At 48.6% G+C, this 13,800-nt stretch overlaps 1 pseudogene; it reads right to left on the bottom strand.

The window, feature by feature from the left end:
- Window positions 1–3,502: 3,502 nt before the first annotated feature.
- On the bottom strand, window positions 3,503–13,029 carry LOC148136907 (hydroperoxide isomerase ALOXE3-like; annotated as a pseudogene).
- Between the last annotated feature and the right edge of the window lie 771 nt (window positions 13,030–13,800).

Genomic DNA, 13,800 nt, shown 5'->3' with positions numbered 1-13,800 from the left:
GACTTGATTAGGGAGCTTGTGGTGAAGGAACTTCTAGGGGGCAGTGATGCTATTAGGAGAATGGACTGCAGATGCTGGAGATCAGAGTTGAGTGTGTGGCGCTGGAAAAGCACAGCAGGTCAGGCAGATCCGAGGAGCAGGAGAATCGACACTTCTGGCAAAAGCTCTTCATTAGGAATGAGGCTTGTGAGCCGGGGCTGAGAGATAAATGGGAGGGGTGTAGGGCTGGGGGGAAGGGAGCTGAGAATGCAGCAGGTAGATGTAGGTAGGGGAGAAGGTGATAGGTCGGAGAGGAGAGTGGAGCGGATAGATGGGAAAGATGATGGACAGGTCAAGAGGGCGGTGCCAAGTTGGAGGGTGGAGACTGGGGTAAAGTGGGGGGGGGGAGGGGAAATGAGGAAACTGGTGAAATCCACATTAATGCCCCAAAGACAGTGACAATAATCCTGATAGAATTCACGCTGCAGTTTGTGAGGTAGAAAGTGGAATCAGATGGTATTACAACTGGGTAAAGGTGACTATAAAGACGTGAGGGAGGAGTTGGCCAGAGTTGATTGGAAGGGGAACCTGGCAGGGAAGATGGTGGAGCAGCAATGGCTCTGGGGTAATTCAAGAAGAAGAAACGTACTAAGGGGAGGACAAGGGGAGCGTGGCTGACAAGGGAAGTCAGGAACAGCATAAAACCAAAACAAAACGTGCCTAATGTGGTGGAAGTCTTTAAAAACCAGCAGAGGACAACTAAAAGAAGCAATAAGGGGAAAGAGATGACATATCACTGCAGCTCGAGAGCCCTCAGCTGATGGCGATATTTGTTTTGGGATAATTATGTGTGAATTCTTTGTATAAATACCAGGAGCTAGTACATATTGGGCTGTGAGTTGTATGGAATGTGATTAACAAAGCTGTTGATTCTAAGTGTGGACTGGGATTCTGTTCAAATACAGTTATATTCTCATGTATAATGTCAGCTTCCTGGGCCCTACGCTCTGGAATTTCTTCCCAAAACCCTCTCCCTGTCCTTTTCAAGCTGACCTCTTTGACTAAATGGCCCTGATCCAATGGCTCCTTATGTGCCTCGAGGCCGAACGTTGTTTGCTAGACCCTCCTGGGTTGTTTACATTATAGAAGGCGCTATGTAAATGCAGATTGTTTGGTTCCAAGTTGACTGGGTAGCTCCTCACCATTCCAGGCTGGGGGCAGTTGAGGGTCCACGAAACAGCCATCTGGATGCAGGACTGGCTGATGTTTGGCAGAGATTCCACGATGTGTTCCATCGACACGGTCCCCTTTTCGGACGGAGGGGGGCTTCCTCATGGAGATGGGCGCCCCAATCATACTGTTCGAAAAAGGAAAGGAAACCAGACTCAGTCAGGCAGAAAGACAGGAAGGGCTTTCCTTCAACAGTGGGAGCTCTCCCTGCCCTGAAACAGATCCATCCAGGACTCTCCTGGAACTGGATTCCAATATCCCCGGTCATTGCTGCTTACAGCAGAGGTTAAAAATCACACAACACCAGGTTATAATCCAACAGGTTTAACTGGAAGCACTAACTTTCGGAGCGCCGCTCCTTCATCAGGTGATTGTGGAAGCTCCAGAAGCCCACTGAAATGGGTTCAAATTTACATCTTGCACCTACAGCCTACACGCTCAAGTGCAGGAGTGAATCAAGAAACTGTTAAATATTGACACATTAACAGCGCAGTCCTCGATTCCAGTCTCCACCTTCGCTAGTCACTCCAGTGATAGACCGATCTGGGAAAAATGAGCTTCAGTAATATCCCATGAGTCAATCCTCCATCAGCTTATTGCGAATATGGATCTGGGCAGTTCGAAAGAAGTTTAAGGTTTCCCATGCTTTGAAGTAATGACAAGCAGCTCAGGTTTACAGAGCTGTCGGGGTCTACAGCACAGAAAAAGGTCCTTCAGCCCATTGAGTCTGTGCCAATCAAAAGCAACTACCTCACTACTTTAATCCCATTTTCCTGCACTTGGTCAATGTCTTGGCATTGTGAGTGCACTCTGAATTCTTCAATGTTCTGCAGTTTTTTCCCAGACCATCCTTACACGCACTGAGTTCCAGACTCCTGGGTAAACATTCCATCCCCTGTAAACCTCCTGCCCCTTGCAGTCAAGCCCCTGATCAACGATTCCCTCCATCAAGGTGGAAAAGGTTCTTCCTATCTGCCCTGTCCATGGTCCTCACAGCTTTCCACATCTCAATCATGTCTCCTCTCAATCTCCTCCACTCCAAAGAAAACAGCCCTAGTCTGTTCAATCTCTCTTCATCACTGAAACTCTCCAGTCCAGGCAAACATTCTCGTAAATCTGTCCAGCCCAGGGCAACACCCTGGTGAATCTCCTCTGCACCCTCCACTGCCATCACATCCTTCCTATATGATGTATTTCCAGAACCGTGTACTGTATCCTGAATTCCATTCTTCCCAACACTATATCTGCTATTTATTTTTGAGTGGGGGCATGGTCTATATGTGCCTCTCCAGTGTTTCCTTATTTGTCATCCCTCCAACCAATTCACTGTAACTGGACCCACATGCACCATTTTCTCTCCAAGTTCATACCACACTCGGTGGAAAAACAATTGCCCTTCATGTCTTTTTAAATTCTTTCTTTTCTCACCTTAAAAATGTGTCCCCTAGTCTTGAAAACCCCCACTCTAGGGAAAAGGCACCTGCCGTTCATCTTATATATACCCCACGTGATTTAGTAAACGGCTGTAAGGTCACCCCTCAACCTCATATGCTCCAGTGGAAAAAGCCCAAGTCTATCCAGCCTGTCTTTCTAACTCAAACCCTCTAACAGCCTGGCAAATCTCTTCTGAACCCTGTCCAGTTTAATAGTATCCTTCCTATAACAGAGCAACCAGAACAGGATGCAATACTCCAGAAGAGGCCTGACCAACATCTTGTACAACAGAATCATAGATTCCCTACAGTGTGGAAACAGGCCCTTCGGCCCAACAAGTCCACACTGACCCTCCGAAGAGTATCCCACCCAAACCCCTTTCCCTACCATATTACTCTATATTTACCCCTGACTAATGCACCTAACCTACACATCCCTGGGCACTATGGGACAACTTAGCATGGTCAAATCACCCACATCCTTGGATTATGGGAGGAAACCGGAGCACCCGGAGGAAACCCATGCAGACACAGGGAGAATGTACAAAGTCCACGCAGACAGTCGCCCGAGGCTGGAAACGAACCTGGGTCCCTGGATCTGTGAGGTAGCAGTGCTAACCACTGAGCCACCGTTCAAAGAATTATGTATCTAAACCTTAGGTTAGTATGGACTTGTTGGGCCGAAGGGCTTGTTTCCAAACTGTAGGGAATCTAACCTAATCTAATTAATTGGAACGTCCTTTCCAAAAGCCAGGAGAGGCTGAATGGCCTCCTGTGATTCAGTGAGCTGCTACGATTTCACAGGACAAGAGCCAGTTTACATCTAATTACCAGAGATCTTAATGTCTTGAAATCCAACTTCAGGCCTGAGGCTCAGGGTCATCCAGGACTGGCCAATCCTTTAGGTAGTAGAATGTTACCACATTGGTTACAAACCTAAAGGCCATGTTAAAACAGGTTAACAATCAGCGAGGATTGCAAAAACACAAAATGCTGTGCCCTTTCTCCTTCTTCATTGAGTGATGTGATTGTTAATATCCTCATCCCCACCTGCCAGCCTTTGCTCACACCTCATGATCCCCTGACTGATTATAAATCTCTCTCTGTATCTCAGCCTTGAATGCTTTTCTCACCCCACAATTGCTTCTTTTGAAGCTCCCTCTGGTTGTCGATCCCTTTCTCGTAGGGCAATAGTAGCTCCCTATCGACTCGTGATCTTGAAGACTTCCATCAAATCTCCTCTTAGCCTTCCCCTCTCCAAGGATGGCAGCCCCAGCATCTCTTGTCACAAGTGTCTCACTCCTGGAACCATTCCACCAGAAGTGCTTGGAGCTGCATGCAGTTATTTCTGAATACCGTCTGACTTGAACCTTACCCCAATGGGGGATCAGCCTCCATTCCTTTGCGTGCCTGTCCCTTTTGTGATACATGCTCACGTCGCATTAATCTCTCAGTTATATTAGTGAGGTTTGCTCACACACAGGGTCCTGGGAGCTTCCAATTTCCTTGCCTCACTGTGAGAACCCCTATGTATGAGGGGGTTAGTTAGCTCAGTTGGCTGGCTTGCTATGCAGAGTAACACCGCATAAACACAGGAGCAGGTCAGAGACTTGAGAATACTGCGGTGAGTAACTCACCTCCTGACCCCCCAAAGTCTATCCGTCAGCTACAAGACACAAGCCAGGAGTGTGATGGAATACTCCCGCCACTTGCCTGGATGGGTGCAGCTTCAACAACACTCAAGAAAGCTTGACACCATCCAGGGACAAAGCAACCCGCCTGATTGGCACCACATCCACAAACATCCACTCCCTCCACCACCAGCGCCCAGTAGCAGCAGTGTGTACTATCTACAAGATGCACTGCAGAAATTCACTAAAGATCCTCAGACGGCACCTTCCAAACCCACGACCACTTCCATCTACAAGGACAAGGGCAGCAGCTACTTGGGAATAGCAGCCTCCTGCAAGTTCCCCTCCAAGCCACTCACCACCCTGACTTGGAAACATACCGCTGTTCCCTCACAGTCATTGGGTCAAAATCCTGGAATTCCCTCCCTACCAGCATTGTGGGTCAACCCACAGCAAGTGGACTGCAGCGATTCAAGAAGGCAGCTCACCACCGCCTTCTCAAGGACAAATAGGGATGGGCGATCAATGCTGGCCAGCCAGTGATGCCCAAGTCCCACAAATGAATTAAAAAACATACAACGTGGGTTTGATTCCCACATTGGCTGTGGTCACTATGAAGGATTCTCCTGCCCAACCTCTCCCCTTGCCTGAGGTGTGGCCATCAATCGCCTCCCTGACGAGAGAGCAGCCCTGTGGCCTGGTGAGACTGTGGCGACTTGTACTTTACTTGTGAATCGCAGACCATATCAACAGGCCATCATCCTTGTATTAGTAGCTGTTGAGTTCTGCGACTCAATACTGCTGCAAGCGGTCTGGCAGACACAGCAACTGGATCGAGCTCTTTCCAAGCGAGTGCAAAGAAACCCTCAGTTCTGATGCCAAACGCCTGTGGAGTGAACACAAGAGATTGGGGTCAAAGATGCAACATGGGACTGCAAGCAACATCTTCTTTAAGCTACTCAGAAACTGGCAGAAAGAGCGAGCTGATGTCACTCAAAAGAAGTGAAATATCGACTGGGGCTATCTCCCTGAATGGTACAATCCATGGCGGTGTAGGAGAGTAACAGACACGACGCTCTCTCTAACTCTCTCACTCCACTACCATTCTGTTGTGAGCCCAAAATATCAATGCTTTTTGGTCAACCTGTTCAGAAATGGTATCACACCCCTCTGGAACAGGTGGGACCTGAATCCAAACCTCCTGGCTCAGAGGTAGGACACTAACACTGCACCACAAGAGCCCCTGGGCCCAACCTAGATGCTTACTAACTGGATACACTGTAGGGCTCATCTCTAATATGGGACTCCCCACTCCAACCATCACCCCTTGACATTGAATGGTGTTACCCTTGCTGAATACCTCACTATCAACATCCTGGCAGAATTGACCATTGACCAGAGACTGAAATGGATCAGCCATATAAATACAATGGCCACAAGTGCAGGTCAGAGGCTAGGAATCCTGCAGTGAGTAACTCACTTCCTGACTACTTAAAACCTGTCCACCATCCACAAGTCAGGAGTGTGATAGAGAAGCTAGAAGCAGGGAGGTCGTTTCCACTGGTGGATGAAACTAGAACGAAGGGGCAAGCCTGAAAACGAGGGGGGAGCAGACTTGGGACTGAGTTGAGGAGGAATATCTTCAACCAAAGAGTTGTGAATCTGTGGAATTCCCTGACCAGGGAAGCAGTTGAGGCTACCTCATTGAATGTTTTTAAGGCAGAGTTAGACAGATTTTCGAACAGTAAAGGAATTAAGGGTTAGGGTCAGCGGGTGGGTAAGTGGAGCTGAGGCCAGGAAAAGATCAGCCATGATCTTATTGAATGGCAGAGCAGCTCGAGGGGTCAGATGGAATAGTCCCCCATTTGCCTGGATGGGTACAGCTCCAAAAATATGCAAGAAACTCAATACAATCCAGGACAAAGCAGCACACTTGACTGGCACCAGCAATGCTCAGTAGCATCAGTGCATACCACCTACAAGATGCACTGCAGGAATTCACCAAAAATCCTCAGACAGCACCTTCCAAAGCCATGGCCACTTCCATCTAGAAGGACAAGGGCGGCAGATACATGGGAACACTGCCCCCTGCAAGTTCCATGCCAACTCATTCACACATTGGAGAGAAACCTTCAGGGTGGAGCCTTGGTGAAATTTCTGTAGTGCGATTTGTTGACGGGACACACTACTGCTACACGGGTTGAACGTGGGTGAGGGAAATCGGGCCCGGCTGGCTTGAATATTAAAAATATGAGTGTCCTAAAGTTGTGCGTGGAGAGATTGGTCAGGCAAAGGTTTGGTAAGGAAACTGGAAGTGAAGGTATATATACTTGCCATAAAGGCGTCCCAGACTGATTCCAGCGATGGTAGGAGTGATATATGAATTGAGATGGGATCGATGAGGAACTATATTCACTGAAGTCTAGAAGAATGAGAGGGGCATCTCACAGAAACCCATAAAATTCTGACAGGCAGGAGGGATGACTGAGGGGAATCCAGAACCAGGGAATCACTATTTAAGGAAACGAGTGTAGGCCCTTTAGGATGGAGATGAAGAATAATATCTTTGCCCAGAGAGTGGGAGCCTGAGGAATTCTCTGCTACAGAGAAGGATCAAGGTCAAAACATTGACATTTTCCAAGAAGGAGTTAGTTATAGTCCTTAGGGCCAAATGGAGGAAACGGGAATAGAGTTGGATGAATCTGATTGGATTCCCTATAGTGTGGAAACAGGCCCTTTGGCCCAACAAATCCACACTGATCCTCCAAAGAATGACCCACTTCCCTCTGACTAATGCACCTAATGCTATGGGTAATTTAATATGGCCAATTCACCCTAACCCGCACATCTTTGAACTGTGGGAGGAAACCAGACACGGGGAGAATGTGCAAACTCCACACAGACAGTCACCTGAGGCTGGAATCGAACCTGGGACCCTGGTGCTGTGAGGCAGCAGTGCTAACCACTGAGCCACCAAGCCCCCCCCACAGTGGAGCAGCATTGAAGGGATGAATGGCCTACTCTTGCTCATATTGTCTATGCTTCTGTTTATAAAGTGAGAGGGCCAGAGCAGTGAAACGTTGGTCTTGCAGTGAGCAGATTTCCTTAACCCAGAATGCATTGCTATCTGTGACATGGAGATATTGGGAGAAGATGGGCAGGGTAAGGGAAGGGTGTAGACAGGCCCAGTACTCTTCCTGTTACTTCACAAGGCACTTCGAATACTGCTGGGCTTTCGCTATTTTAAATCAGAGACATCTTCACAACGTAGAATCAATTCATTATAGAGTCATTACAGCGTGGAAGCTGGCCATTCAGCCCATCGAGTCCACACCGACCCTCCGAAGAGCATCCCACCCAGAACCATCCTTTACCCTATCCCTGTAACCCTGTATTTTCCCATGGCTAATCCATCTAACCTGCACATCCCTGGACACTATAAGACAATTTAACACGGCCAATCCACCCTAACCTACATACCTTTGGACTGTGGGAGGAAACCCATGCAGACATGGGGAGAATGTGCAAACTCCACACAGACAGTTACCCGAGTTAGCACTGCTGCCTCACAGCACCAGAGACCCAGTTCGATTTCACCCTCGGGCGAATGTCTGTGTGGAGTTTGCACATTCTCCCTGTGTCTGCGTGGGTTTGCTTCAGGTGCTCTGGTTTACTCCCACAGTCCAAAGATGTGCAGATTAGGGTGGATTGGCTATGGGAAGTTATCCTGTAGTGTTCAGGATGTGCAGGCTAGGTGGGTTAACTATACTAAATGTGAGGTGAGAGATATTTGATCCTTATTATTGTGAAAGTTGATGTAGCTCAGTTGGCTGGATGGTTAGTTTATAAAGCGGTGTGATATCAACGGCAGTGGCTCAATTCCCGTCACTGGCTGAGGTTAAAGTGAAGGACTCTCCTTTTCAACCTCACCCTTTGTCAAGGTTTGGTGGCCCTCAGGTTAAATCACCACTTCTCAGTCAGCTGTCCCTGATGAGAGAGCAGCCCTATGGTCTGGTAAGACTATGGAGACATAAAAACAACATTATTATTGTCACATGTACCGGATACAGTAAAGTTGGGATGCTCTTTGGAAGGTTGGTGCAGATTCTGTTGGGCTGAATGGCCTCTTTCTGCACTGCAGGGATTCTATGAATTTTCCCCATCTTAACAAATTAATCAAAATGCTTTGGCATAGCAATGAAGGGGTTACACGAAACTCAACCCACCTTGTTAATACGTCCATCTGGACCCAACATGTCAGTTCGGCTTTTGACGTTAATGTGCATCGTGTCTCTCACATGAGGAACCAGGAGCTGAAACGTGAACACAGAATTCAGAGGAAAGTAGAGTTGAGGTTTATCAGATGAGCCAACGATCACATTGAATGGTGGAGCAGACTCAATGGGCTGGAGGCAGGGGGAAGTGAGTCACCGCCAAATAGTGACAACGAACAGTTAAACTGATTTGAAAGGACACAAAGACCTTCACACCATAAGGTGAGTTGTACAAGGCTGACTGGGGGAGGTGATGGCTTATCGCTGGGCTATTAATCTGGAGATTAATATTCTCAGAATTATGTAATGTTCTGGGAAGGAGCAAATTCCTGCAGGCGCTGGGAAGCTGGCTTCAAATCCCGCCACGGCAGATGGTGGAACCTTTGTCCCTCAGAGGTGGCTCAGTGGTTAGCACTGCTGCCTCACAGGCCAGGGATCTGGGTTCGATTCCAGCTTCGGCGACTGTCTGTGTGGAGTTTGCATGTTTTCCCCATGTCTGTGTGGGTTTCCTCCCACTATCACAAAGATGTGGAGGTTAGGGTGGATTGGCCATGCTAAATTGCCCATAGTGGTCAGGAATGTGTAGGTTAGGTGCATTAGTCAGGGGTAAATGTAGGGGGGGGGGGGGGGGGCATGGTTCAGGGTGTGATACGCTTCGGAGGGTCAGTGTGGACTTGTTGGGCCAAATGATCTGCTTCCACACTGTAGGGATTCTATGGAGAAAGTGAGGACTGCAGATGTTGGAGATCAGATTGTGGTGCTGGAAAAGCACAGCTGGTCAGGCGGCATCCGAGGAGCAGTGGAATCAATGTTTTGGGTAAAAGCCCTTCATCAGGAATGAGGCTTGTGGGCATAAGGTGCTGAGAGATGGCTGAATGGGGCTTGGGGGGAAGGTAGCTGGGAAGTCGATTGGGTGTGAAGGTGATAGGTCGAAGGGGAAGGTGGAGTAGTTATGTGGGAAGGAAGATAGACAGGTCAAGAGGGCAGTATTAAAACCTTTGAGATCCTGCACTCCTCCTTAAACAAGCAACGCTTCCCAGGGGATGCCTCCTTGGGCCCGCAGTGTACCTTGTAGATGGGGTGCACGGATGGCAGCTGCCGGATGGTGGCAAGGCAGAAGGTCTCGGCGAGCAGGTGAGTCTACAGAAAGTGGGAGACCAGCTCGAAGTGTTGGCTGTCGTTGTCCCGCACCCAGATCTTGGCCAACTGCCAATCGAGCTCTGTGTCCGAAGGCAGGGACATGGGGTTGGCTCTTCCTGGCATCTGCTTCAGCTGCGAGAGATGTCAAGGTGGGGCATCACCAGACCCGCGCAGCAACAACAACCTGCGCCCACCCCCTCCCTGATCAAAATCTGACGCCATGTCACATGTGGTTGGGGGGGGGGGGGCAGTGCAGGGTGCAGTGGCTGATTGAAGGCTTCTGGGAGTGGAGTGGGGAGGGGTCTGGAGCTGGACCAGAAAACTGAAACGTTTCAAGGAGAAGGTTCCTGGCTTCCATCTCAGCACAGGGGCTATTAACATTGGAGAGGTGCATTTAGTGGGGGGATGGGTGCTCGCGGACGTGGAAGTCCCAGCACTCCTGAGCAGTTGTGTGCAACATTCCGTCCGACCCTGTGAGGGTGTGCGCACAGCCACCAAGGCATCAACGCCCACCTCTCGTGAACATGGCACCCATCGCTGACTGGGCTTGTGCACTGGAGACCTACCAATGGTCTACAACTTCACTGCCCAGTGTTTTACTTGAGCGGGGTTTCTGACCCCGGGGTCAGCAGAGGGAAAATCCGCTGCAAGTTGCCACGGCAACTTGAACCAGCTGAAAATCCACGTGGACCGAACACGGGGAACACCTGAGAAATTCAGCAGGTCCAGCAGCATTCGTGAGAGAGAGAGAGAGATGGAGTTAACGTTTCGATTTCTGTCTAACTCTGAAGAAGAAAGTTTGAGGAAGAGTCATACTGGATTTGAAACGTTAACTCTACATCACTTGTGGCGTGGTGGTGGTGTCCTTACCCTGGATCAAGAGGCCTGTGTTCAGGTGTCCCCGCTCCAGGGGTATGTAATAATATTACTCAACAGGTTGGTTAGAAGGATAGGTTAAATTAAAAACAAAACTCTTGCTTCTCTCTCTCCCACAGATGGTTGCCAGATCTTACAAAGTCATAGAGCACAGAAAGAGACCCTTTGGCCCAACCTGTCCATGCTGACCAGGTTTCCGAAACTGAACTAATCCCATTTGCCTGCATTTGGCCCTTATCCCCCGAAACCTTTCCATGTGCCTGTCCAACTGTCATTTAAACATTATAATTGTACCCACTTCTATCACTTCCTCTGGCAGCTCATTCCATACACGTACCATCCTCTGCGTGAAAAAGTTGCCCCCTCAGGTCCCTTTTAAATCTTTCCCTTCTCACCTTAAACCTGTGCCCTCTAGTTTTGGATGCCCCTACCCTGGGGAAAATGACCTTGCCTATTTACCCTATCCATGCCCCTCATGATTTTATAAACCTCTGTAAGGTCACCCCTCAGCCTCTGACACTCCAGGGAAAACAGCCTCAGCCTATTCAGCCTCTCCCCATAGCTCAAACCCTCCAACCCTGGCAACATCCTTGTAAATCTTTTCTGAACCCTTTCAGTTTCACAACGTCCTTCCGATAGCAGGGAGACCAGAATTGAATGCAGTACTCTAAAAGTGGCCTAACCAATGTCCTGTACAACCACAGCATGACTTCCCAACTCCTGTACTCAATGTTTTGACTAATGAAGGCATGTGGTCTCTGTGTTTGAAGTTTCCAGCCTCCGCAGCATTCCGATTTATTGGAATCCCTCTGAGACAGACCGCAGCATTCTCTCTTACATTCTTTCTGGTTCTGCAGGAGTTGGAGGCCCTTGTCCGTCCGGAAAGTCAATGCTGCGATCAGCAAGGGACATCGGAGCGATTTCACAAGCAGGCAATTTAGATGGATCATTGGACAGAGGGCAGGAATTAAAATTGGGAATGCTCCAAGTGGTTTGGTGGGATGGGTGCTTTGCCTAGGTTTTGGAAGGGGCTGCTGCAAGGCCATGGGAGGGGTGTGGGATGGTGACAGTGATATCGACGGGCTAGCCCATGGCCTGGGTCTGCTGTTACTCACCTGGATAGCGATGGGCACCATTCAATTCTGTTGGTCAAGGTGAAGCAGGCACAGGGGTGCTGTGAGGTACTGCTGAATGCCATTGATGACATTGGCTGGACTGCCGTCCAGCATCCCGTAATTCACGATGAAGAATTTTCCATCCTGCAGCGGACATAGAGAGATAGGGAATCACACCAAGACAGATGCTGAACAATCACGGGGTCATCCAACTACAGTGTCTTAGAATCATACAGAAGAGGCCCTTCAGCCCATTGAGTCAAAACTACTCAAAACCTACACTTTCCAGCACTTGGCCCATGTTATGTTGGTATGAGAGTGGCATGGTGGCTCAGTGGTTAGCACTGCTGCCTCATAGTGCCAGGGACCTGGGTTCAATTTCACCCTCAGGTGACTGTCTGTGTGGAGTTTGTACGTTCTCCCCCGTGTCTGCATGGGCCGCCCTCTGGGTGCTCCAGTTTCCTCCTAAGGTCCAAAAGCGTGCAAGTTCGGTGGGTTGGTTGTGCCCATAGTGTACAGGCTAGGTGGAGTAGCCATGGGAAATATAGGGATAGTATGGAATGCTATTTGGAGGGTTGGTGAGGACTTGATGGGTCAAGTGGCCAGCTTCCACACTGTAGGGAAATCAAGTACTTCCAGATGAGGGCTGTGAGCTTTCCTGCCTCTACTACCCTCCCAGGCAATGCATTTTAGATTCTCACCAATCAACTTTCCTCAAATCCCCTCACCTTAACATTTTTCCCCTCATGAATGTCGCTTCAACTAAGGACAACGGTTGTTTCCTAAGCATCTGTCCAACGCCTCATTATCTTGTATACCTCAATCAGGTTCCGCCACGCCGTCAATCTTCTCAGTTCTAAAGAAAACAACTCAAGCACTGTGGGTGACACAGTGACTCAGTGATTAGCACTACTGCCTCACAGTGCCAGGGACCCAGGTTCAATTCCACCCTTGGGCGATTGTCTGTGTGGAATTTGCGCGTTCTCCCCGTGTCTGCGTGGGTTTCCTACGATAGTCCAAAAATGTGCAGGTTAGGTGGAAGGGCCATTCTAAATTACCTGTAGTGTCCAGGGCTGTGTAAGGTAGGTGGGTTACCCATGGGAAATGTGGGGCCTGAGTGGGATGCTTTCCTTGAGTTGTGACTCAATGGGACAAATGGCCTCTTTCTGCACTGTAGGGAATCTATGATTTTTTTATGCAGCTTCTCTTCATATCCAAGCTGTTCCATACCAGACATCAATTTGGATCTCCTGTTGGTACAGAGATCCAGTCCTTCCACTTAGGGAGGATGTGGGATTACACTTTCGTTCCAAATTCTACCTCATACCAAGTCCCACTTTCCCAGCACCATTTGTGCCCCCACCCCAGGATTGGGGAGAAGTAGAAAGAGCACCCATGATAAAATTCCAGTGGAAGTGACATTGCTGCTCTGAGCTCCATTTTCAGGAAGTCAGGTTCGGGTCCAGTTCCATCAACTCCATGTTTTTTTCTGGTTTATCCCTTTGACATCAAGGCTGCACTTGACTGAGTGTGGCATCAAGGAGCCCGAACAAAACTGGAATCAATGGGAAAACTTTCCACTGGTTGGAAATGAAGATGTTTATTAGAGGTCAGTCATTTCAGGTCCAAGAAATCTCTGTAAGAGTTCCACAGGGTAGTGTCCTATGCCCAGCCATCCGAGCGTAGGAGGTCAAGGGGTGACCTTTTAGAGGTTTATAAAATCACGAGGGGCATAATTAAGCTGAATAGCAAAGATCTTTTCCCGAGGTTAGTGGAAATTCAAAAGTAAACACATAATTTTAAGGTGAGAGGAAAAGATTTAAAAGGAACATGAGGGGCAGCTATATCACACAGAGGGTGATTCATATGTGGAATGAACTGCCAGGTAAAGTGGTAGATGCAGGTACAGTTACAACATTTAAAAGACATTTGGACAGGTACAAGAATGGGAAAGGTTTTGAGGGATATGTTCCAAATGCAGGCAAATGGGACAGGTTTAGTTTGGAAAAACTGGTCGGCATGGACAGTTTGGACCACAAGATCTATGAGTCTATGACTCTATCGTCAGCTGCTTCATCAATGACCATCCTTACACCATAATGTCAGAAGTGGGCATGCTCAT

Source organism: Chiloscyllium plagiosum, unplaced genomic scaffold (assembly GCF_037043375.1).
Source record: "Chiloscyllium plagiosum isolate Xiang-an unplaced genomic scaffold, Cpla_swu_hap1 HiC_scaffold_44, whole genome shotgun sequence".
NCBI lineage: Eukaryota > Metazoa > Chordata > Chondrichthyes > Orectolobiformes > Hemiscylliidae > Chiloscyllium > Chiloscyllium plagiosum.
This window is presented reverse-complemented; position numbering and strand designations above follow the sequence as displayed.